The 26,865-nt window shown below is 38.5% G+C and overlaps 1 protein-coding gene across 2 annotated transcripts in view; it reads right to left on the bottom strand.

The window, feature by feature from the left end:
• Positions 1 to 26,388, bottom strand: part of atxn1 (ataxin 1) — an 82,988-nt gene extending 56,600 nt beyond the window's left edge. For both annotated transcript variants that reach the window (XM_023960181.1, XM_023960180.1), the window contains exons 1-2: positions 26,177 to 26,388; positions 854 to 1,017 (exon numbers count right to left, since the gene is read on the bottom strand). The gene's annotated coding sequence lies outside the window, so the exon portion shown is untranslated. The remainder of the gene's footprint in view (positions 1 to 853; positions 1,018 to 26,176) is intronic.
• Between the last annotated feature and the right edge of the window lie 477 nt (positions 26,389 to 26,865).

Genomic DNA, 26,865 nt, shown 5'->3' with positions numbered 1-26,865 from the left:
AGAAGAAAACTGAATGCAATAAACAATTGCATGAAAAAGAAAAAGGGTTTCTCTTAACAACAGAGAATTAGTTTCCATCACAAAGTTATTAGTACAAGTCAGAGATAGACTGAAAAAAACAGATATAGATCCAAGTAAGAAAAAAAGACAACAATCTTTTTTTAAAAAGAAGACTGGAGACAGACAACTAGGTCATTAAAAAAAGATGACCAGTATCAGCTCAAAAATAATAAAACCACATATAATGAAAAGAGCAAAAAAATTACAAGGGTTTAAAAATCTGAAGACAATAGCACCTCTGTTTTAAAAGTCTCTTTGGTTTGGACTTAAAAGTACTTCATGGAAGTATGAAGTAACATGAAGGAAATTGTACCTTGTTCCTTCAGTATTTCAGGCTCATTTTCTTGACTGACATAAGAATTTTCATGAAAGAAAGATATTACTACCTCAGGCTACAGCTTGATCTGAAGCACAACATGGAGTAATAAATAAGGGAAAACACATTCTGCATGGCCACACTGATAATAGCAATAAGCTGCTAAAAGGAAGTCGGTAGAACAGACGCACCATGATACCACTTCAACCTTGTTTTTTTTTTCCCTGTCTAATCAATCAGAGAAAATTACAGCAATTCAATGCAAATGCGCATGGGTTGCCATGGTTACCAAGTGGCTGACTCTAACAGTATGTCTCCTTTATGCACTTAAAAGAAACTCTTTGGCAGTTTCTGATGGACCCCACTGTAGTTACGCAAAAAATTATCATAAAAAACACCGAACCAGCTCCCACGCTATAATAAGTACACCGGCTCACCAGGAGAAGTGCGGCAGGCACACTCAGGACCGTGTCTTACCTGAGTTGAGGAGGCAGAGCTTAGGTGGAGTAGGTGGAGCCCTCAGCTCAGATGCCGCCACTGAAGTTCCTGATGTGCGGCCTGGATTGGCAGTGAAACAGAGCAGTGTCAGATGTCTGTATGGCTGCTCATGTCCTTCCGTATATAGGTGGAGTCTGCATTCCCTGATGAAAACACAGAAAGAATATTTGCATCACTTTAAAGGTGATCGATTGTTGCAGCGAAACAATTTCATTTCACTCACAATCATTGGCATAATCTTAAACTAAGTTCTGTTTTAATTTTTACATCTATTTATATTCCATCCTACCACAGAAGTAATGTGACAAATCAGCCATTTGATGCACCCATGTGCACCACAAGACAAAAAATGTGCAAACTCTTAAAAAAACATTGTTAAAATAAGAGTGCCTATTGATTTAAAAATACAAAATGTGGGCACACAAACATTCATGTTCTATGATCTTTCATTTCCCACATGTGTTGAACTCTTGATTCTGTAAATTGGAGCATTTGTTTGCGCTCTCTCCGTGCGGTTCCCCTTGCACCCTCTGCTCTCGCCCGCTCTTAAGAGCAATCAGAACAACACCCATGCTATTTATACTCGGCCCATCAGCATGGCAACCACGCGTTGTTTACTCATATGAGACCCTGGTTGCAAGCGTCTCTATTTTAACAAAAACTGAACTGTTAAAGGCTTTCCCGGTGATTCAAATATCTTCACTTTTTTTTTTTTTTAAAGACTGCTTATTTTACAGGAATCCAACACTTTCCCTAATGTTTTTCTTTTCTTTGTGCCATAAAAAGAGAAACTTTTACACAAATATAATCATATTAAAACCCACTTGAAATTAATGAAGTCCCTTTTTCTTCTTTGTTTAGTAAGAGTTTCTGATTTTCAAAGGGAAGATATCTTTCTCCCAGATTAATTTTTTTTTTTTTAACAAATTTTAAGAATGACGTAAGACATTGTATTATGTATTGGGATTGCCTATACAGTAACACCTAATTGAATTGTGTCTGTTTTCATCTCGAATATGGAGTGACATCAAGTCTATCAAAAGCAAGTTCTTCAAAAGCAATTTCTTCAAAAGCAATTTTCTTGTGTTCAGGGAAAAAAAGGAAATTTATGTTAGTTTTGTAAATGTGAAAATCCAAATTTTGATTCATAAAAACCCAAAGAAAACCCAAGGTTATGTGAAAGATGTTTTTTTTTTTTTTTACTAAATATAATTTGTCTTGGATGGAAGACATTAATTTATTTTAATTGGATCCCAGTGAGTCCTTATAGAAATCAATTCGGTGATTATTTCCGGCACCTTTACCATGCTTATGTAGTTCCACCTTTACAGACACATTAAAGGATGTTTATGAGAAGAAGTAAGAAGTATCTATTCTTGATGAATAAAAATGCCCCAAACTATTTGGTCTGGTTCACAGTGGTGGAGAAAAAGGATCAGTGTACCCACCCAGCACACTTCTACCAACCTAAGGCCATTACAGCAGTCACACAGACACGTCCCAGTTCACAGGGCGGAGCCAAACATTAGGCTGAGCCATTGACTGTATATGAGAACTGGGCCGTGTGAGTGTGATGTCCCCTACAGGAAATGCCTTACTTCTGGCTCCAATAACATGAAGTCAATTCAGCCGCCATTTTATTCGCTATAGAGCCAAACAATGTATTGTTTGCTGAAACTGTCTGAGTTTCTATGGCAACTACACTCTTCAATAAGGAGTGAACTTGTTGGAAGTCCACACCCCTACCACTTTCAAGTGGTAGGGGTGTGGACTTCCAACAAGGTCTTGTTGTTGGCTACACAAAATTGGTCAAACATTTTGAATGTTCGACATGGGGACCAGCAGGCACCACATGCTTTTATTGAGGCATATGATTTGTCAGTTTATAACTTGCACTACAGAGAAAACGTGGAGAAAAAAACAGGATTAGTAAGAACATGTTTAAAAAGGTAGCAGAGCAGGAATGGTTTTTCTGACTAATACAATGACAGACTGATAGAGATTTTGGGATTCAGGTAGTTCCTGAACGTGGAAGGGGAAGGGTCATTCAGTCCAGTTCTCTTATACCGTCAATGGCTCAACTGTCAAATGGACCACATTTCAAATGCACGTATAATATTGCCACTCATCTGGACACACAAAGCCATTCTGTGCCAAAGACACTTCAGGACCTGAGCTGCACACCTAAAGCAACTTGTCACTTTAGTTACAGCAAAATCAGCCACAACAATTACATAATAAACAAGCCAAGAAGATAAACATGCACTTCCTTTTTTTTGTTTCATGTGGAGTTGATATAAAATTCTATGAATACACAAAAAGTATGGGCGTTCTCAAAAAAAAAATCCTTGCACAAGCAAAACAATCTGACCAAACGTTCAAATTCGAGATAAAAGGAAGAGAAAAATTTATGAAAGGTCCTGTTGTATGTATATAGGCCTTTAAACATCCTTGTAGAGAGCACTTTGTTGTTTGTCATAGCCTGAATAGTACACACAAAAACAACATATCAATTTTTTTATAGCTTCCAGTCTTATGACTGTCATGGCATTTACAGCGGTTTGCACATTGTTGGCCTTCTCAAAAGAAAAAGAAATGTCACATTCATCATAAAAACCTGACAGAACTATTTTCATCTCTGACTTGATAAGTTCTACTTCCTCATTGATATTCTATGGTGGGGGGAAAGTACAGATACGGCAATTCATTATAAATTATTACCAAAAGTTGGGAAGACACTAAGACAGTGTTTTTCAACCTTTTCTGAGCCACGGCACACTTTAACCTTAAAAAAAATCCCGCGGCACACCAGGATCCAAAAATTAAAAAAAAAAAAACGGAGAAACTCAGTATGTATTGATCTACAGCCCCTCCACAATTGCACATGCATTTTTGAGATAATTGTTGCAGAAAAAGCTGGAAACTGCAGCTGTTTTTTTTCTAAAAGTTGCAATAAAAGTTAAGTTAGAAGATTTAAAAACAGTTTGTGTGTTCGTTGGTTTCAAGACGTTTAACAACAGATCTCCTTGTGCGCTTTCACTCTCACAACCCAATGCATCATGGGAGATGTAGTGCAAAAAACGGCCGGCAGAGATCGCGTCTCTGAGCTTCATTGTTTTGTTCACTTGTTCCACGGTCTGATACCGGATTCTGTGGAAAGCTGCACCGATAAAGACGAGATTTAGCTGGTATTTTTGTTAGAACTGAGCGATTTTACGAGCTAAAGCGGGACAAGGAAGTGAAGACTTTAACTACTTCTGATTGGTCAGACTGATGACATGTGATTAAGTTCCCTAAGAATGATTGGTGGAGACAGTTAAAGGGCCGGGACTTTTCTAAAATACAGCCGGAGCTGCAGCTGAATCGCGGTACCATCATTCTTATCAAAATGTCTTTAATAAAATAAAATAAACGCAAAGAAAAAGTATTTTACGATCTTCTATATTCCTAACTACTCAGTGGTTTATCAGGGCCTGTTTTGATGAACAGAGAGCTGAAATCCCGGAGATGGGAAATGTTTTTATATCAGTTAATGAGGGTGATTTCCCACGGCACACTTGACCATCTCCCACGGCACACTAGTGTGCCGCGGCACACTGGTTGAAAAACACTGCACTAAGAAACATTATTTCTTAAAGGAAGCAGAGAAATGATCAGAATGTACATGCATGATCAAAAGTTGCATCAGCTTTCTAAGTTTGAATCCCTGTGACATTTTTCCTGAGTCCTTCATGCGTGTCTGATCATTTAAAGTGTATAAAACTTTCAGGCCACCATGTCATCACTGTTTGATCCATTGGTCATAACAGCTTTTTTAGCAAGTCATCTGCTCTTTTCCAAAAGGGTTATTAGCAAAATCACTATTCCATATTTCTGGTGGTGTTTATGTTCATGTTGCCTTTACTATTTTTAATGAGCAGAGCGTTCTTTCAATTACCATAACTCTTTGATCGTTCATGCAGTTAACGAAACAACGGATTCTTAAGCTAAGAATAGCAGCTATGTGATGATATTAGGGTAAAAAAACCGCTTCAGCGTCAGAATTCATTAGAATCACGTTGATTGTGTAAACGTTTGATAGTAAAGTGTTGCAAATCAGCGTAAAGCTGCTTTTCTCAGCTTCAGAATCCGTTGGAATTCCGTTTATTGTGTTACGGTCAAAGAGTTACGGTAATTCAAAGAACGTCAACACCAGAGACCCCCTTTTGCCTCCAGAACCACCTTAGTCCTTTGTGCCATAGATTCAACATTCATGAGAGTTTGGTTCATATTGACATGATAGGCTGTGGCACAGTACCCATGCTAAGTTGGTTCTAAGGGGCCAAAAGTGTGCCAAGAAAATATCCCCCACAGCATTATACCACCACCACCACCAGCAGCATGAACCGTTGATAAAAGGGAGGATGGTTCCACGCTTTTATGTTGTTGAGACCGAATTCTGACCCTACCATCCGAATGTCTCTGCATAAATAGAGAATCATCAGAAAACCTGATTTTGGTGAGTCTGTGTGAATTGAAGCCTCGGTTTCCTGTTCTCAGCTGACAGGAGTGGTACCCGGTGGGTATTCCGCTGCTGTTGCCCATCTAGATATATTACTGCGTTCAGAGATGCTCTTCTGCAGACCTCAGTTGGAACCAGTGGTTCCTTGAGTTCCTGTGGGCTTTCTATCAGGTGGAACCAGTCTGGCCATTCTCCTTTGACCTCTAGCATCAACAAGACATTTTCACCCACAGAACTGCTTCTCACTGGATATTTTCTCCTTTTTGGACCATTCTCTCTAAACCCTAGAGATGGTTGTGGGTGAAAATCCCAGTAGATCAGCAGTGTCTGAAATATTCAGACCAGCCTGTCAGGCACCAACAACCACGCCACGTTCAAAGTCACTTCAATCACCCTTTCAATTCAATTAAATTTTATTTGTATAGCCCAAAATCACAACAACGGTCATCTCGATGGGCTTTGTGCGGATAAATGTAGGGTAAAACATAAAATAAAAGGGATCATGAATACATACAATTCAACAGGAAAATTCTAAACTGAACTAACTAAACTAAACGAAACCCTTCTTCCCCATTCTGATGCATCCTTATTACAAAAGTACTTTTGAGTTTTAAATATATCACATCTTCTCGTTACATGTTCTTCTCATTTGTTCCAGGGTTGCTGTAGAGCTCTCGTGACATCACTGTTGCCATAAATCAATAGGTTTTGAGGGGTTGCATCAGTGTTGAACAGAACTTTCACCTGGATTCCCTTTTTTGAATAGACTTCATGGTCTAAAATAGTGCAGGCACTTACTCTCAGCAGTCAGGAGCTACAGTACCTCCATCTGTTGCAAGGGGAAACTCAATGGTACTGACAGCCTGTATGTGTGTGTGTGTGGGGGGGGGGTGCGTGTGTGGGTGTGTGTGTGTGTGTGTGTGTGTGGGTGCTGACCCTTTCAGCCTGTTTGTCAGTTGGTCTCCTGCCTGCTGTGTTGATGTCACACACAGGGAGAGACACACTTAAATGTAGCCACATACACATCAGGAGACACACCAGTCAGCTGCCAAAGAGAAACACACAATCATGTCTACAGCGTGTGTGTGTGTTCCTGTGATAACACGTGTGCACGACTGTACAGTCATGTTTATGGTTGGAGCTTCAGGGACTGCAGATGAGGACTTGTGTCGATAGTGAGCCCGTAAAGCCAGTCATCATTGTAAAGCAGACTTTTAAGCTCCGGACTGGACTTCGGTCAGGTGAACATTGATGTATAAGTTAAAGGTCACAGAATGATTACCTTAAGTACAAATCAAAGAACAGCTGGGAGGGAATAAAAAAGAAATTCAAAAATTGCCCCCCTTCCAAAAGACTTTGAAACACGCAACAGCTGAAGTCAAAATATGATCCTTGAGCAGCGATTTTGTTCAAACTTTTTGCTTTAGCTTTGATGTGGTGCAAAGCATGACAACATGATAACAAATGAGATGTAGAAAAGATGTGCAAAGCATGACATATTTACAAAACAGATTACACACACCACCATGTCTATATGTATCAAAACATATGGTATTGACACAAACATATATTACTACTCAAGCTGTCACCGGAGGAATTACTCCGTTCTCCACAGTTATGTCTGCTCAGATTAGAGGCCCCTGGGAAAAAAACAGCAGGAAACCAAGTTTTAAGTGCCTCACCAAGAATCCCAGAACCATAAAGACAACTATGAGTCTAAAGTGAACACATTTGAACAGTCGCTCCAATGAAACATGTGTTTTTGGTATTTTTAGCATGTTCGTGTGCCATTTTTTGAAATGATGAAAGACAAACATAAAAACAATTAGGGTCAAAATTGCATTTCTGAATATTTCCTTATTCAAGCAGTTGGTAATCAGGAGAAAACAAAAATGTCATTTGAAAAAAAAGCTTATTTGTGTCACAGAAAATATGCTTGGGGGGCCACAAGCTCCCTGTTCCACTCCACTCTGATGCATCTATGTATGTCTTCGTTTTCCTCGTCTGAGTTGGCATGTGGCTCAAAACTGTACAGCTGGATAGCTCCAACATTGCTCGCCATTTTTGTTGCACCACTGATGTTAGGGGGGAGATGTGTGACGGGCTGTAAGCTAGCAGAAGGGAGCATATATTGAGAGCTCTAAGTAATGAGGACGGGAAGGGGCGGCGGGGTTGCTCCATGCTAACAGTACAGCCCACAACTAAAACCAGCATAATCATGACTTAAAAGATGACACGGAACACTTTTAAAATAACTCAAAAGATAATCGGAGTGGGTCTTCAAACACACATCTATCATCTTATACACCTCCAGTGTGCTCATTTTATATACACAATTAAGGATATTACTAAAAATTTTTAACCTTTTAATAAACTCTTGCAGGAAGATAACAATCTTTATACTTTGTAACTAACTCCAAAAAAATCTATAAAAATACAATAACTTATTGAGAACAACTGAGAATCTGAAATTAAAAGAAACAATCATTCTTAAGTATGCAGGTCTACTCCTAAACTGTATTTCTACTGTCTGATAGACAAAAGAAAGATCACTTTTAAAATAAGACTGGAGAAGTGCATCATAGCTGTTGAGAAATGCACGTTGCATGAGGCGCTGTTCAACTAAAAGGTGAGAATATTTGTTTAAAAACGAGTCAGCAGCTTGTCTTTTTGTCTTCTCGGTCTCTCCTGCCTCTATCTGTGCTTAAAAAGCAGTTTCTGATTACATAATTGCCCTCAAAGGAGCACTGCAGTACATTGTTGATGTATAAATGTAAAGAGGACTGACTTCTTAGAAATGACTTAACATAACAAAACACTCAAAGCATGGTTCTTTGTTTAGGGGACAATTTTGTGTCTTTAAATGCAAATACCTGCTTATTATAAAAGCACTAAATTCCATATTTTAAACAGTAAAGTAAAAAAACAAAAATCTTTGTACGCAAATAAATTTTTTATGAAATTATGGACAACAAACAAAAGTTGATTAAATAAAACGTGACAGACGATAAGATAAATGTGCTATTTTTGCTATATTAGCGCTGAAATAAGCAAACAATCCAAAGTACACACCTGAAATTTCTCAAAGTCTCAACTGTGATAAGCCAGCTTGAAACCTTGTGGCTGCTTTTTTTTTTAAATCAAACTACTTGTTTGATTCCGTTAGAATACAGAAAAAAAACGGAACTTAATAACTCATACAGACAGGTAATTTAATCATTTTTTGGGAATAAAATACAAAGCAAAAAAAAAGAAAGAAAACAAGTTGACAACTATAGACATGTTCTAATATTTGTGGAATATTTTGCTAATAAATAGAAAAATTTCCTGTCTTGGTTTGTCCATCAAACAGATGTGGACTTTTAGTTTACATCAATTGAAAGTTACTGTCGTCAGCTTGCAGAACCCTTCCTTTCAACCACGTTTGAAGTCATTTGACATCCATAAACACTCCAAAAACGAAAAATACGAATAGAGCATTAAAACACACTGCTGCCTATCTGAAACAAACACTATAGTAGGGATAAAGCTTTAGCAGAAAGCTAATATATTTGCAAACACGTGGAAAGCACCAAATCAAATTCACCCACTCAGTTTATCATGGAGTTCACCACCAGAAAATGCCAGGAGGTCTTTGAGTGAGGTTGGTTGCTTTTGCCAGCACAGGTGTTCACATGCAGAGAAGGAAAAACCTGGCCAGAACACTGCCACACACACACACACACACACCTACCTGAAACACATAGCTGCATGCACAAAGGTGCACAGACAGCACGGGTCCTCACGCTGCTACACCAGCTGTCGCCTCAAGACACCAAGATATCGAGGACAAAGGAGCAGGGAGACCACAAGGACGACTGGACACGGTGAAAAATGTATTTGTGTGTTTGTCTGTGTTTCAGGTCATTGGCTCACAGCCAACACTTTGTACTGCCCTTAATCCAAAAAAAGGATCCTCTATTTTTCAATAAACCTACTATACTATGCTTATGCTTCATTTGTGGGCTACAGCTGCCTACAAAGAGGCAGATCTATTTTTTGTGTTTAGTTGCAAAAAAATGCATATTTAGGTTACACAAAGTGACCTTTGCAAAGGCGTGCAAACAAAATTTAGTCCTTCCAGATTTTTTATTTTTTTTTACTTAAAGGACCTAAAGAACATGACCTTGAGGCCTTCAGGTTATGTAACTGTCAAAACTGGTGAGTGGCATTTTATGATGGGTCTTGCTGGAAACAATCACTGTTTCAAAGCTTGACAACAACTTGTGTAACTAAGGTCACAGGTGCCATAGCTGCCAAGGCAACACCCTGCCTTGTTAACATTCCATAGTGAGTTGCTGTCGATACATGACAAAGTACACACCAAGAATACATGCAAACACACTTGTTGTTGCATCTTGCTGGAAAAACACTGCAAAAAAATGAAATGAAAATAAATAAATGGAACATATTCACTAAAATGCTCAAGTACATGCTGCTTTGAGAAATAGCTCACATTATTGTTAACGGTATGACTATTAATCAACCAGATTGATCCGTCTATGGAAGGGGTGCACAGACTTTTTTGGCATGTGAGGTACTTTTTAGACGACGATGTCTTCATGTCTTCAAGATCTACCTATATATACAGTACAGACCGAAAGTTAATATATATATATATATATATATATATATATATATATATATATATATATATATATGGTATTTTGAGACTAAAATAGTGTTTAATAAATTTAGTATTATGAAATAGTGGTACATAACATTCTTTATTGATAATTCAAAAACTAAGACGAAAGAGTACACAAATATTTGTGAGGAGATACCTTTAGTAAAAGATGAGGCGTTATCACAAAATCAGAAAGCAGCGACTATCGTATTTTTATGTTCTGCTGTAAACCGTGTAATTTGGGGAGCACGGCATCTCTAAAGCCTGCTGGCTCCGTGGGAAGCGCGTGCCACGGAAAACACTGCTTTCTAAGTCAGCTCGGATTTATCGGGGGGGCTGCCGAGCCCGCAGCAGGAGGAGACACGGGGGCAATCCGGGCAGATCAATAAACACTCCAGTGGGCCAGAGTGGTCTTCTACCGGAGAAAGACTTTGTGATGACAGACACAGTTTGCGCTCAGTATATTTAAACACGCATGATGTGCAGTGGCGTATGTATCAGAGGAAGTCCGATTGGCCGTTCTGCATGTCAATCAAGTCCCATACTAATTCTACTTCTTAGAAATGAATTTTTTATTTTTTTGGTTATTTATCTTTGCTGGCCTGCGACCTACCCTTATGTCCTTGAAGATCGACCAGTCGATCGCGATCGACGCAATGAGCACCCTGTCCTAGATCGATTTCAGATCAGTGAATCGGATCGAATTGAATCGTTAAAAAAAGAAACAATCTTGACTAAAAATCATATCAGCACCTACAAATTATGATATGAATCGAATTGTTGTTAAAATGAATCATTACACCCCTAATGAGTGATCATATGCGTTAGTGCAAAAGGTCGAGTCAGATAGCATTAGGTCAGAGTATTTTTGTAATGACACATGCTGTGCCAAACCCTCGCTCTGCCTTTCATGTACTGTACACATAGAGCCACACACTGTTCATAAATAAAAGACTGGTAGTGGGGCAGCTGTTCCACAGTAGTTACTCTGTAAAATCACCACAAGAGCCCCCCTGTCAGCTCGCCTGCACACATCCTCACACTATCATTTCCTTAGAAATGTGCACGGGCAAAAAGGCAAAATCTCCCACCCACATCCAACAATGCATCAGTTCAATAAATGAGTTATTTGCCTCAACAAGGCAGAAGAAAACAAACACAAGCAAACCACTTCCTGGAAAAACGTTTTTTTTTTTTTTAAATGAGCCCGTCCTTTCCCCTCACCTAGTACCTCCTCGCCTCTATTGCTGTGACTCAAACAAAAAAGTAAACTAAATTCACAAAATAGTTCGAAAAGAAAACCGTATGTGAATTCTTTCAGCTTAAAGTAGATGGCAGCAAATTTAATCGATTTCCACTTTACGGTGTTTAAGAACAGCTTACGTTAAGCCTTTCAGGAGGCAAGGAATTAAAATATATTTTAAAAACTCAAATTAAAGGATTAAAAAGATTCAGGAGAAATGAAAAGCATCATTTAAAGGAAATCAGAAATGATATGGATGAAATTTCATTTAATAAAGGAGGTGTTTTGCCTTCATTCCAAGCCTCGTTCATGCATGTACAACCAGGGTTTCACGGCTGGCCACACCTAAACCTTTTATCTGCACTTTTGAGAAACATTCTGGGTGTTTTTTTTCGGTCTGATCTCTTGACCTTTTAACAGAAAAACATGAGGTTTTGCATAAAACCAAAAATAGATCAAGTAGTTTTTAGATGCCAGTCTGCTTTCATGGTAACTATAGTAACGGCAGACATACAATCTGTTCAACTAAATTAGGTTTTAGTGTGTGAACAGGAAAATGGAAAAGTCTAAAGGTGACCACAAGAATATCAATTTGTCGTTTAATGAAGTATGAAAAAGCCTAACCGCAGAAAAATGTTTAAAGCAAACCTATCTCAATTTGAAGAAGAAATCTTAATTTATGTTCTTTGTCACTGGAATGGTGACATAAATATGATTAAAACTCAGTGGATTTTTCTTCAAAAGGTTTAAAAGTAAACAAGCCTCTTAAATGAAGGCCACTTTGTCTGAAAACTAAACCCTATCAGTTCCATTTTGCTAGGCTCCACAACTGAAAGCCATGCAAGCGAGTGCAAGATGCAACCTCTCTATTTTTACTTTGCAGTGTGAAACTGTGCTTTGGTGTTTAAAGCTCAGAGGTGTACGACTATGGAGGGATTTCTGCTCAATTATTCGAAGCGTAACACTCACTGTTTTAAGCGTAAACTTAAAACAATTTGTGTGCTCAAAAAATTGTTTTGCGCTTGAGACAGAGAAATGCACTTGAAACACAAATATAAGTACAAGCAATACAATTTTACTCTTGAAAATATGTGCAATCAAAACAATTTTCAGTCGAAATTCCGTCTCTTCTGCGCTCGAAACAGAGCAGGGAACTGCACACGGCCAAATTTTATCTATTCTAAGAGTTGATGGGAAAAAATTTTTAAACAGTCAGCATCAACCTTCATGTTCATGTCTGTGATTGGCTGGCTGTTGGTGCCCTGAGATAAAATTTCTCTGGAGTGAAAGTCGTTTTGATTGCACAGATTTTGAAGTATTTTCTGTTTCAAGTGCAAAACTATTTTTTCAGCATTATTTTACGTTTTATGCTTTAAAACAGTGAGTGCTACGCTTGGAATAATGGAACAAAAAAAGACTCCATAAAAAACAACAACAGAATAAACCCCATAAATCTCTAGTCCAAAGCTGCAGCAAAGAGGCGCGAGGGGAGCTGCTATTGGTGAACTCTAATCTTAGCAAACACGCTCAGGACGAAAGAAAAAGTTCAAATAGAACCTAAAAAAACACCCGTTTCTTTACAAGTTCTCTGTGAATTTTCTTTGCTCTGATCTAGGCCTCAATAAAAGCCATTTTGCAACAGGAAACTTTGAACTTGTGGACAGTTTTACATTGATTAATCTGTGGAAAAAAAGAATTTCCACATCATCACTAAAGAATAAACAGAAAAAAAAGTTGATGCAACACCACAAATGATCACATCCAGGAGACCACTTTGTGAAATTCACACCAGTTGGGGGATCGTGCTGATAAAGGCTCCGCTTTTTTTTTCCCAGCAGGTCAAAGACAGAGGAGCAAAATCTGCATATTCGGACGCAAATTCAACACACATCATTACAACCGCCCTCTTACACCCCAGGAACTCTGTTCTGCCCCAGTTCTTCAAGCATATTTAGATGAAATTAAAAAGGGGGAAAGTCGCACCGACTTTTCTCAACACCAAGCAGTATTTCTCAAGCAGCTGAGCTTTTATTGTCAGTCTCCAGAGCAGCGCTGTCAATACATCGACATCCCTAAGACAACCAAACATCAACACAAGCAGTCAGCACTCATGACCAAGCTGCAGGACAGCATTAACTAACATATTTTGCAACCGATTCAAACCCCAAGTGTACATTCCACCTCTGAAACAAACAAGCTCTATGCTCCTGTATATCTAGCTCTGTTTCACGCACAACAACTTGGTCCCGTTTGGCTATCACGAAAATAATGAAACTAAAGAAGACTGAAGCTGAATTAAAGGACAGTCCCCATAAGACAAGTGATGCAAAACTGTCCCATCATGTTTACTAATTATATATAATTCAGAACAGCTGATAAGGGTCCCTAGATAGGAAGCCATAAATCCAATATGTGGATTTCCATGTTTCTACTACAGTTATTTAGAAACAACAAAATGAATTCCCTTCATTTTGCACCACACAGCATTTAAAACAATATATTTCACATAACTAAATAAAACTGCTGACCCAAAACAGGAAGCGGGCTGGCAGAATCGCAAAAAACCCCTCTCATCCCGGACACTACCTTTTCAGCCTCGCCACAAAGTCAGTTTCTACCTCAGAGCCGTCACTCTGATGAACTCCTGAGCACTCAAGAACACGGAACAAAATCATAGAAACTGTCACACCGGAACTACTGTTGCATTTTTATTAAGTTATGCTCATTTATTTCTATATCTACCTTATATTACTTTTTATTATTATTTACCATTTTTGGTCTTACCCCTTTACACCTTTTTATATACCTTGCTGGTTTGCACGAGAGCACAAGACACAGAGCCAAATCCCTTGTACATGCACTGTACATGGCCAATAAAGCTGAGTTTTGCCCTAAAGCTCCAACTGGTGTTTTGGTAACAAATGACTACCGGTAACTCCATTTTTATATGAAACCTTACATCCAAATTTTCAAAAAGCTGTTTTGATGGGTTTTTTTTTAAGAATATGCTTTAATAACGAGATTAAAAAAGTGGAATTTATGCCCAACAAAAACATCTCTATCTTCACTTACAATAAAGAATAAATTCAGAGCTGGTATTTCATCAATTTACTTGCTCCTGTAATAAAGATGCAGCTTTTATCTACAGTACTCTGGTACCAAATATGAACTGTCATTATGTGGAACAACAACAGGGGCTGACTGGTCACTAACCTTAAATATTACTTTATTTAGAAATGAATAATAGACTATGTTTAGCATCCTCTCTGTGTAACCTCTGACCCTGTGTTAGTGAAGTCTTGACATTTAATAAGAGCAGGCCAAGTGAAAAAAATGCTAATTATAGGCCCTTACTGTGGTGACCATTTATTTGTCCAGGAGAATCTGGAAATAATTGAAATAAAAATAATGCATTAAAAAAAGGTTCTGAACTGTGAGAACTGCCAAGTTCCTGCATCTCAAGCACGTTACAACTTAACAAATAATAAATGAGCTACTATAGTATTAGCCGTTGTTCAAACTGCATGTCCCAGAGCAACACGTTTAATACATACTTTTACTCATAACAAAGTCAGCCTTGACCTAAAATCACACACAACTTCCCTTAACCTCACTGCACTCCTCTCAGCTCTAGTTAAGAGTGAGTGGCGTTCATAACACGCAGTGGTAGTCTCCATTCGGGGGGGGTGTCCTGTCAGAGTCTGAGTGCACTCAGCTATCCATCTTCTTCTACAGGTAGTGTGGAGGCAAATGAGTTTAAGGCTCTTCGCGTAACATTAAACCACCCTGAAAACCTAATTGCTCCAACGAAAAAAAGACTGCAAATCGATTCTCGTTGTGCCCAAGGTGCCCATTATACACCGGCCATACTTTCCAGGACATTTTCAGAAAACCGCTGTCTACTTCAAGAAGGTATAAACTGGACAGGAGACTCAAAGTTGATCTGTCTTTCAACCAACAGCATTAGACTCAACCATGCTGCTCTAATCATGGGATTCAGAACTGGTTCTATAACGGCCTGGTAGACAGACACCAGCGGCTTCTTCTCTACATTGGTGTCTCCGTAGTATTCGTAGGAAGTGATTCGCAGCTGCACCTTTTCCAACCAGTGCTGAGGTGTTGGCAGCCCAGGAAAGGTTCCTAAATATACTGAGATATGATAAATGATGTATACGATGATGTATAGTCCCATTCAACTATGCGGACACACATTATGGCAGCTCTGCTGTCTAACACTAGCGCTAACATCAACCACCAGGAGCAATGAGGAGTTTGGTGTCATACCCAATGACACTTAGACACAAGGGCAAGGCAGGAACCGAGCCTGTGATCATTAGATCAGAGGTCGACCGCTTTACCTCTGCACCACAGCCACCCCCTGAAATGCAACACAATAAGATCAATAACAGGAAAACAGAAACAGAAAACAGGAAATGTATTCAATTATAAGTTAAGTTTTCTTGTATATGTGTGCCTCTTTTGGAAAAAGTTGTCAAAATATATTTTTGCTTGAATGTATTCGATGTGTTGTTTGAATATTTTGCAACGCGTCCAGGAATAACATTTAAGAACATGTTTAACAATTACATTAAAAAAAAATTCTCACTGAACAAATGAAAATAAAAGCCAGAAGCTAGATAGCCATGTGAGGAAATTTATACAGACCTTTTATCAAAATATATTTTCCGAGCCGAGATAACATTAAAAGTACAGCCAAAGAATTCAGAGTGATACAGTTGATGGATTCCTGGGAATCTTTAGCTCTTTCCGACCAGGTTTTATCTCTGTGAGTGTTTTACAACATCTCCCTGACTTTTGCAGCCAAATGACCCGTTTTAAGTGTTATGAGTTTATTACATATCACAACGGGAGTTTGAAGTAAGCACCGCTCAAACAGAAAGACATGTGTCTAAGTTGCATTACAGCTAGCCACCCTGCAGCCGAGTTTCTAGAATTATGAAGCTAATCTTAAGCCATCCAGTCAGTCATTCAACAAGACAAGTGAACTTATCCAGCTGCAACTACAAACAAGCCATACAGATAGATAGTCAGAACCATGTGTCCAGTTAAGTATTTACTTTAATTCTTTTCAAATAAAACACACGTTATTTTAGGGATTTTACAGACCCAGGCTGGTACTTTGGGCACGGTCAGAATAGGCGGACAGAAACTCTTCAACCGTTAACCCAACTTGCATAATTCTGTCTGATTCTGAAGCAGAGGAAAGCAGCTAATGCAAAGCAGCATTTCTCTGTGTCAAAGAGTTAAGGCCCGTACACACCGGGACGAATATTCGCCAGGCGTTATTCGCCAGCGTTTTTCGCCACGTTTTTTGTGTTCACACCCAGGCGATTTTCGCTGACGATGAGCCGAGCGAACATGCAATTTCATTCCCTGACATTAGATGGCGCCTAATGTAAAACAGAAATACTCCTGTACACAAGGTGGCGCTGCGCAACTTTACGCTTCTTAAAGTCGCTTTTCACTCAGAAGAGGAGAGCAAGTATTTACGCGCTTGTCAGAATCATACAAAGAAAACATGAATATTTCAAGCACCAGTAGCTCCAACTGGTGCTTGGTTCGGGGATATTTTAGAATGTCCGTCATTATTTCTTCGCGGCAGTGTGTCTACTTGGCGTCTATCTTCTTCGCTGGTATGTGTGCTCAGATAGGCAGTTTTGTGTTTGAGCGCCCCCAAGTTGTGTTTTACTGTAACTTCAGAAGCTCCAGACACGTGTGCAAAAGCACCATTCTCATTGGTCGTATAGTATTTGACGCGGCGCATCAAACCAATAAAAAAGGAACCCGAGGCGTTTTTTAAAAAGTGACGCTTTGACGCGTGGCGTTTTTTCGCGTCGGTGTGCACACTCACATTGGTGCCCTTTGTTTAGTCATGAGGCGTTAAACGTCGGCGAATATCGCGGGCGAAATTCGTCCCGGTGTGAACAGGCCTTTATGGTACGTCGAAGAGCGAGTGTTGCTTAGGTGTCACCAGCAACATCTACGGTGTTAAAGGGTTTGTCTGAGAGCCCAGGTCTTACTTCACTTGACAGTAAACCAAAGTAAAAAAATTGCAGTAAAGTGAGTAAATGTGTTAAATGCTTTTGAGGAGCAAAACTGAAATGCCTAAAGAACAAATTTAAAAAAGCAGAACTCTTGAAAAGCTGCAAAATGTGTCAAAGAAAATCTAACAAAATAAACGCTGTGAAGAGGTAAGGTTACTAATTACTATGCTATGATCAGAAAATTAGCAGGACTAGCCATTTTTTGTCTTCTTACTTTTTTCCCCCCAATCTTGGCCAAGCAATACCGCCCCCAAGTGGGCGGTGCTTAAAGCTAGGTCAGTATTCCATGCAGTTTGATCCTCTTCAGTTTTGGCTCACTTCTGAGAGCACCAAGTCCTAAAGGCTTGTTTTTAAAAAACAAAACAAAAAAAACAGGCATTAAAAACACTAGCTGTAGTCAGAATATAGCATTATTTTCATCACTGTGTACCACGTATTGACTTCAGCATCCTAGTAAACAGTAGTTAAGGAAAGTGAGGTTTCGCCAAGAACAACATTAGTGAAGGGTGGGTTTTGGTATTCCAGGGATTGTTTCTATCACAGACCATTTTCCTGTTATTGCATTCCTCTTGCTAAATGCACATCCTCCTAGCTCAGAATTCATTCATTATTGGTGCCCATTCAGCCAGCTTCCAGCTGGTAAAGAAGAAAATCGGATTTTTAAACTAAGATGTTTTAATTTGCAGCTACATTGATTAACTGGGTGGTCATACACTTTGGTAATACGGAGAGAAAAATAGAATCTTTCAAATCTACATTTTATTCTATTGAAAATGTAGAGGTTTTTTTAGACTGAATCTCACCCTTGGCTGGGGTGTTTGCGTCTATGCTGACACCCAGGCCAACAGGAGGACAGAGCAGATGGTGTAGGTACCATAACCGTTCCTCTGAAGATCTGCTCGGGCTCTACAAATTTTCATTTCAAGTTCCCTTTTGTAACCTAAAGTTATTTTCCCTCATAAAGAACAAAAATGATGTGGACAGTTTATTAATTCTTAAAAAGAACAAACACTACTGTATTGTAAAACAAAACGCAACAAGGTAGTTGTTATTTTATTATTTTTATAGTATTTCTTTTAGTGGCATTAATAGCTACTGACAATTCAGTGGGGCATTTGATTTATTTTAGATACCCTTTACACTTAATGTATACATTTTTATTCCTCATGAAGTACAGAGAATTAATAGGAAGGTTCCTTTACATTCACTTTTGTCATCAGAAAAACTGTAAAGGAGGGAAATAATTCCCTGTCCTCCTAGGTTTTTGCTTAGCATGTTATCAGACATGAATCATGGGACAGAGATGACAAAGAAAGTGAGCTAGATCTGCTCTTAAATCATGTTATACAAGAAGGGTATATAGCTTGAGTCCTGTATAAGAGTTGTGGCATGCCCTTAAAGAGGATCTTACCCATTTTATCAGTTGCTTAAAAAGAAACTGGTGAAGGACTTTGAATGTGTTGCTCAAACATGTGTTCTTGACACAACAAGGGTGGAATTATTGAGGTATTATAATAAGGACTGGAAGTTCCTCCTTTTTCATTAACTGGATATGTAGCTATAACACTACAGCAGCTTTACCAGACAACTCACCTCCAATGACACCTTTCGCTTTTTGCGGGTTTATTGTGTTGTTTTGCTGCTCAGGAACTTAAAAAACATGCAAAAATGTTGAGAAAAACTGGCAAAGCTTTCTTCTACACCAGGGGTCGGGAACCTTTTTGGCCGAGAGAGCCATAAACGCCACATATTTTTAAATGTAATTTTGAAAGAGCCATACAATAATGTGGTGTCCCTTTCCCACACTGAGGCACGGAGACTTAACCCCTTTTAAGGTTCTTTGTTCTTGTTATTGCAGACCGCAATAAACGCCGTACAATTAATTCAGCAACTCCTGAATCTCTCCCGCCGAGACGAGGGCGCTTCTCCCAACTTTATATTCCCCTGCTCCCGCTCCAGCCCTCCCATTTCCCTTATTCGGCCCATAGCTGAACCCCATTGGTCCAAATTACCTAACAACAGGCTGAGCGACAGAACTGAGAGCCAATCAGATCTCTGCTTGATGCGTTTAATGAACTCAAGAACTTTTAACGCGGCCCAGCCACCCAGTTAAACTCAGTAAGCAATAGGGCTGCACGATATGAGGAAAACTCGCGATATGCGATATTGGTGATTAATATTGCGATAACGATATAATTCACGGTATATAAACAAATAGCAAAACAACCAAAAACATAATTTCCATTTCACTGCAACAGTTTAAAAATTATACTCCAAATGACCCTCGTCGACGTAGGAGGCAAACATCAAACATAAAAGGGCTCATCTGATTGATCAAAAACGTAAACAGGTCCTTCTGATTGGTTAAATGCATAAAGGGATTTATTTCATTTGTTCAATATTTCAAGCTGCCATGAGATTGTCTTAGCACATTTAAGGTAAACATTTATTGCGATTTTCGCCGTCTTTTGCGGTATGCATATTGCACAGCTTAATGTCGCGATAACGATAAATTTGCGGTATATTGTGCAGGCCTAGTAAGCAACGATATGTTTAAAACTAAATATAAAAATGAATGTGTGCATTCGATGTAATTTCAACATTTTTAAAGTACAATAAGTCTGTGGATTCTTTTTAATAACATTGTTATGCTGTTGCTAATAAATGATGAGTATTTCTCGTAGTAGTTTTGCTGATTGTCTAGTCTGGTTGATACGTGGTGAGTTTCTGCTTCATGCAGGCGTTGATACTTTAAACGTGATCTTAGGTTGGTCTGAATGTTCTGTAGTTGTGACAGACTGATCACATGCAGACGCGGAGACAAACACACACTCACACGCTGCAGTGGGTGACGGGCAGCGGGTTTACAATCCCCCCCACACACACACACACACACTCTGCTTTCTTCCTCACACATCCCGTCTCCGCATCTGCGCGCTCTTTCTCATAGACGGGAGCGCGCAGTTTTAGGCACGGCAATTCACAGGTTTCCGGCTGGTACAAACTCTGTGAAATAATAGTAAACTGACCTCTGGCATCGCATCGCGCCCGAGAAGGACTGGTCTAATGAAAAAAAAGTATAATTAAAGATTTGTCTGCGAGCCACATGTGACCATCAAAAGAGCCATATATGGCTCGCGAGCCCTCTGCACCTGGCTGGGTGGGTGGGTCCTCCCCCTCTCCCGGCTGCTTGGGTCTCGTCGCATGGGGCGCAACTGTTGCCAACCCTTGCCAAGCAAAATCTAAAATATTTAAACAATTCCATTGAACCCATTTCCTTAGATTATTAGTAATTATTGGGATTTTTTAGGTAAAATACTGTTTTTTGTTTACGTTACTAGTTTTATAAGAATTCTTTTTATTTACAAATAAAATTGGGGGGAAATCCATACAGAATAAAATCGTGAATTAAAGGATTATGTAGAATGGCAGTGATACTCAACCCCAACCTACAGACATAACCTTGGTTGTGAACAGGTGTTTTTTATATAAATTGGATTTAAAAGATCTGCTCATTTTTTTCTAACAGTCCCATTCAATGTTCGCCAAGCAATCAAAGAAACTGCTATGAGTGCTCTTCAGGAAAGCTCATGATTTTAAACGATAGTCTTGTAAATGTAGCAGACTAAAAGAAAAAACAAGCTAAACATGATCCTAACACATGATGGAATTTGCCTCAGCACCAAAGGGTCTCATTGATCCCCCTGTAAAGGCGGCACACTGCGTGACTGTGTCCTTTCTCTGGTGTGCAAGCATATTCTCGTGAATAGAGGAGGATATAAAGGAAAAGGTTGGAGTACACTGCATGGTTCAACGAGAGAGCTCAATTTCTTGGTCTGTCCCTTGTCTTACTCTGTCCCTTACTTTTCTAAATTTCTCCTCATTTTTATTCTAGATTGGCTGCTTTCCGGAACCAAGCTTTTCAGCTTGTAATCAAACTACATAGCATTGGGTTTTGGTAGCAAATGGTAAATGTTCATGTTTAGAAGTCTTTCAAAATTACATTGGAGAACACTTTTAGATCAGAGGTTTCATAATTGACTGGTACCACAGCTTGTTCATTATTAACAATATTTTATCTTTCTACAGCTTGTAAATTGGCCGAAAACATTGACTGTATATGAGAACTGGTCCAAGTGAGTGTGACATCACCCATAGGAGATGATTTGCTTCCCGTTCCAACCAAATAGAGTCAATTTAATCGCCTTTTTTTTGCTATATGGACATTGCTATGTTGGAACCAAAAATTCGTCAGTAATAAATTGGTCCGAGTCAATATTTCTATGGCAACTACCCTGGCCAACCAGGATTGAGCTTGTTGGAAGTCCACACCCCTACCATTTGAAAGTGGGCTTGGGAGAATCTGTCAATCACACGTTTAGAACATGGATCTGAGACCACATACTTTTATCGAGGCATCCGATTGGTCAGATTATAGCTTGAATCACTTGCTCAACTGAAAAGAAAATCTTAAATAAATAACAGAACAAAAATGGTTATTCTGACAAATAGTACAATAACCAAAAAATAATTTTATTTCTCAATTAGGATTTCAGCTTTTTGGGACCAGTGTGTACTTCCTATTTAGAACAAGAGGGGTCACTCCGTCCAGTTGTCATGTATAGTCAATGGCCAAAACACAACCCAAGATGTGGAATAAAAGAGAGAGCAACAGATGAATCATCACGCATTAAGACAATCATGATTCTTCCATTTTAATTCTCACCTTCTTCACAAATACTTGCTTTTCTCATTTGTGCATCAAGCCCCTTAACATTGATGAATCTGGAAACAGCTTAGCGGAGATGAAATTTTAAAGCACCTCTCTTGACGCTTTTTATAAGCTTGTCACATCAACAGCATTTCTTGCTGTTTCTTTTGTTGTCTTTGCAAATGAATTGGCTGACAAAAGCAAAGCTTTACAGACATGAAAATGAGTTTCTGCGTTGAAAACATGAGTTGTGAAGTCGCACAGGGCTTTGTGTGTTTGAAATATATGGACAATTGGAAAGAGGTGTAGAAGACTGGATACTTTTAAGAAGTTTCTTTTTTAAGATCTGCTATTTCCTTTCGAAATCAAACCAAAACAAGAGAAAAATGTCAGGAAAAACAGTTTGAAAGTCAAAGCTTTGTCTCACTTTAGAACAAAAAACAGCCAGAACTTTGATTCCACTATTGAAATTCATTCATGACGCTCTGACACACGAGGACAGGCAGTGGAATTGGTACTACAAATTTTTCACACCATTATTTAGTCTGATTAGATTTGGATTTGCCAACTACATTATGCAGTTACTATAGCTGCTCAATTGTGGGTGATATTATCCATAACAAGGAAAAAATATATTACCATATTTTCCACAATAAGGCACACTTAAAAGCCAACTTTTTTTTTTAACAATTGTGTGGCATATTATCTGTTTTTTTCACTGATGTTGATCCGATTTTGAGAGGTATGTGGCACTCTGTCAAAATGTCACTTTTTTTTTACAAGTTTGGGTGTTATTGGGAATACAGTAACACAGCTAAAGTTAGTGTGTTACAAACAGGTTCTAGAGTTCATGTGAACAGTTAATAAAGTGACTTTTCTCTGACTCGTTTCATTTAATGATAGTGTGCCCTACAATCCGGTGCAGAAAATATGGTAATCTGAAAACTGGCTGGTGCTTAGACTTCTCTAACTATCAAATATTGGTGAACTCCAGCACCAGTTCACTAAATGACGATTGTTAAGGCACTTTCACACTGGCAGGCTTGAGTTTAATTGATAGTCCGCTCACCATAGCAAAAGCAAACACTGATATCTAATACAGATCAGAAAAGTGAACTCTGGGACGTTTTAGAACAAATGATGGTCATAATTTATTTGTGAATGGACTTTGGTGCATTTTACTTTAGTGTGAATCCAGGCAGACCAAAGAGGGAAGGTGTGCTAAAAGGGGGAAATGACATTAGAGCCAAAGTATCAAATAATAATAATAATTACAGCCCACAGCAAGTAATTGAAAAAATATTAATCATGAAGAAATATTAAGACATGACAATCGAACAAATATGGGATTATTTGTTTTTTGTGTGCTTTCAACAGCGAAACAAAGTAGACCACCATAAGAAACAGAGCAGTGTGGACCAAACAGCCCAATGTGAAAACGCTTCTTTGAGGGATTTTATTTTTTAAATTTTTTTTATGAAACTGTTGTTTTGTGCTCTGTTTTATGAGCCTCTCTGAATCAATTTATTTTGTCTCTGCTCACTCATAAGGCAATTTCTGTCTACCAGCCATAAAATCAACACGCAATCATTGTCCTGAAATCACAGTTCCCCTCATCACCCTCACACACTCAGAAAAGTCCTAAATCTTTGGCAAAATCTGGCCGTTGTATGCTGTTGTACAGTTTCAGCACAAGTCTGTGTGCACATATGGCCCCCACAAACGGGGCTAAGTTTGTTTAAACGACTTGTGATTAGAACACATTGGACTCTAATTGCCTCCCATTACCATGTGAAAGTGAGTGGCGGCGGGAATCAAAGGCGATAGTGGAAGTGCATGCGTGCATTTGTGTTGGGTGGGTGGTGGAACGCCTGGATCGCACTGGCATGGCAACACAATAGAGTTTGGCTTTTAAGCAATATCTGACAGCTGATCCAAAGAAACTTGTTGCATTTCTGGAATAAACCACAAGTTAGATAAATTTGCACAGAAGCATTTTACAATGTAAATACATTTTGAAAACTGTGTAAAGGAAAGGCCAGTAAAGAAAGTACTGCAAAAGTATTTTGCACAGCAGAAGCAGAAGGGAGTAGACCAGAGTGAATCTCTGTGTCTAAAAGAGGAAGGTGGATTTTATTTTGAGTTCAGACGTCCTTTGACAAGAGGGAAGGAACTTCTTGAATTTCATATGCAGCTTTTCCCACGTTCACTCTTTTGCAGAAAACCAAAAATAAATTTATCATCAGATGTAACCACAGACTGAGCACTTTTTATAATTCACCAAATCTGTCAAAAACAATACATTGATTAATTTTCCATAATGAATGAGTGACAACTATTGGGCTTATGGTTTCTAATGATCAATATCACCTTATAAATGAATTACTTTGTTGTTTTTTTGGTTATTTAAATTGTGCTCAACAGCACAAAAGGGTTCTGTGTGGTTCCCCCAATAGCAGCTAATCCCTCTGAATAACAGTAGACAGACATGGCTGAAGCTGAACCAGCAAAGGTTCAAAACACCATCTTTACTACAGAAAGCCCAGTTTTATTCTTTGGTTTGGTTGGTTAGTCTCATGTTATGGTCTGCCAGGCAATTCACCAAACCAACCAAGCTCACTCTGACTAGAGATTTGTTTGTTTTGTCAAAAATGTACACTTGGAGTAAATAGTGTAAATGGAATGGTCAACAACAAACAACTTTAAGACCCACCCCAAGGAAAATTGTGCGTTTAAAATTTTCTTGTGGCATTTATGTGATGACGGAGGACATGTTAAAGAAAATTAAGTTTGAAATTGTGTTTTTGAGCATTACATTATTCATTATTTTTTTTTAAATGTATTTAATTTTAGTCCACCTTTGCTAAGGAACAAAGCATATTTTGTAAGTTTTCATAAACTTTATCTAACCCTATTTATGTGCATAGTTTTTCTAATGACAAAAACATGCTTATATATATATATATATATATATATATATATATATATATATATATATATATATATATATATATATATATATATATATATATATATATATATATATATATATATATATATATATATATATACACACATATATACACACACACACATATATATATATATATATATATATATATATATATATATATATATATATATATATATATATATATATATATATATATATATATATATATATATATATATATATATATATATATACATGTATATATACATGTATATAAAGTGTATAATTGCAGTGAGAGAGCAGGCTACCCTACACTCAGGACGTACAGCCTGGCCAGCTTGGAGGTGTAAACAGAGTAAAAATAGTCTGCTATCACAGGCTTCCCTACAGTCCCGTTATATAATGGCCCGGGCTCGGATGAATGACATCACGGGTAGTCCTGCAATCACAAACCGTATGTCTTCTACAACCAGCCGCTGAACTGAAACACTGTAGTAACATGGTACGATTTACGGCAAGAAATGCATGAAATCCTGTGTGGACTATTTGACAAACCCTTTTTGCACTTTAAAATAAATAAATAAAAAGTACTTTAACTCAGGACGCTCGGTTATTATTTGAGTCAGTCCCGGGAGGTGAAAACACTTCCGCGATGGTGAAATGGGCATATTAAAACATTATATATGCGATGTCAGTTGGTAAATAACTCACTATAAGACAAATATGGTGTAAAGGAGTGGGTTTTAGCTGCGGCTGAGGACATTTAGCGCCAAGGAAGAGTCTAAACAGAGCCGCGGTCGGGTGGCGCAGTTAGTGGAAGTAGAAGCGGCAGCCCGACATCAACTCGCCCGGCGTACGAGCTCCTCGCTCGGTCGACTTCCCGCCGGATCTCCGCTCTCCTTTTCGTCACTTTAACTAAACTTTGCATGAATCGTGGGGAATGACAAGCGATTACACGACTACCCAGAATATCCCGCAACTCTCCAGTCAGTTGTCATTAAGTAAGAGTGCGAAGTTAACCTTTTTTTTAAGGCTTTGAAGTAAAACCAGAGCGTCAGCGCCACCCTTCCCTGCCATTTTATACGCCTAGCTCCCAAAAAAGAAAAGTCACTCGACGAAAGCAGATTTTAAAAAAGCTGTTGGTAAATAGTTTTGGTACTTACCGTGGGCTGTCGGGGGCTGCTGCGTTTGTGTGTCCTTGTTGCCAGGGCTCCCCTGCTCTGCTCCGGCGCTGTGACGGTGGAAAGCGGCTCTCCTCTTATTGATGTCTGCAGCGCGCAGCTAACACCTCTCTGCCCCCTCCTTCACAGAGCCACGGAGGGAGAGGTTTAAAAAAAACGAGCAGTCTGCGAGCTACTCATGCAAAAATATGACGGAGCTCGAGTAGAAGCAGACTGAATTACATACAAGATGAGTTCACTGACAGCCAAGAAGCGTGGGAATACTCAGACGCACAGGCCATTAGTGGTTCCTGAGTGTTCCTCAAACACAGGCAGAGCTGCATTTCTTTGCTTGAGACTGACATACTTTAAATACATTTAATACATTTAACCATAAAAAGTTACACCATCATTTTTGGTCAAATTATCTTTCCATGCAACAAGTTATTTTAGTCCTACTCAGATCATTTTTTGATCTATTGCACAAGCATTCCCAGGGTGTTGTATTGTTATTTATTATTATTATTATTATTATTATTATTATTATTATTATTATTATTATTATTATTATTATTATTATTATTATTATTATTATTATTATTATTATTATTATTATTATTATTATTCAGTTCTTAGTAAAATGCCCAAACCTGTGTTGCTTTCTAGGATATAGTTTCTGCAAAACGGCAGTA

Source organism: Oryzias latipes, chromosome 11 (assembly GCF_002234675.1).
Source record: "Oryzias latipes chromosome 11, ASM223467v1".
NCBI classification, from domain to species: domain Eukaryota; kingdom Metazoa; phylum Chordata; class Actinopteri; order Beloniformes; family Adrianichthyidae; genus Oryzias; species Oryzias latipes.
This window is presented reverse-complemented; position numbering and strand designations above follow the sequence as displayed.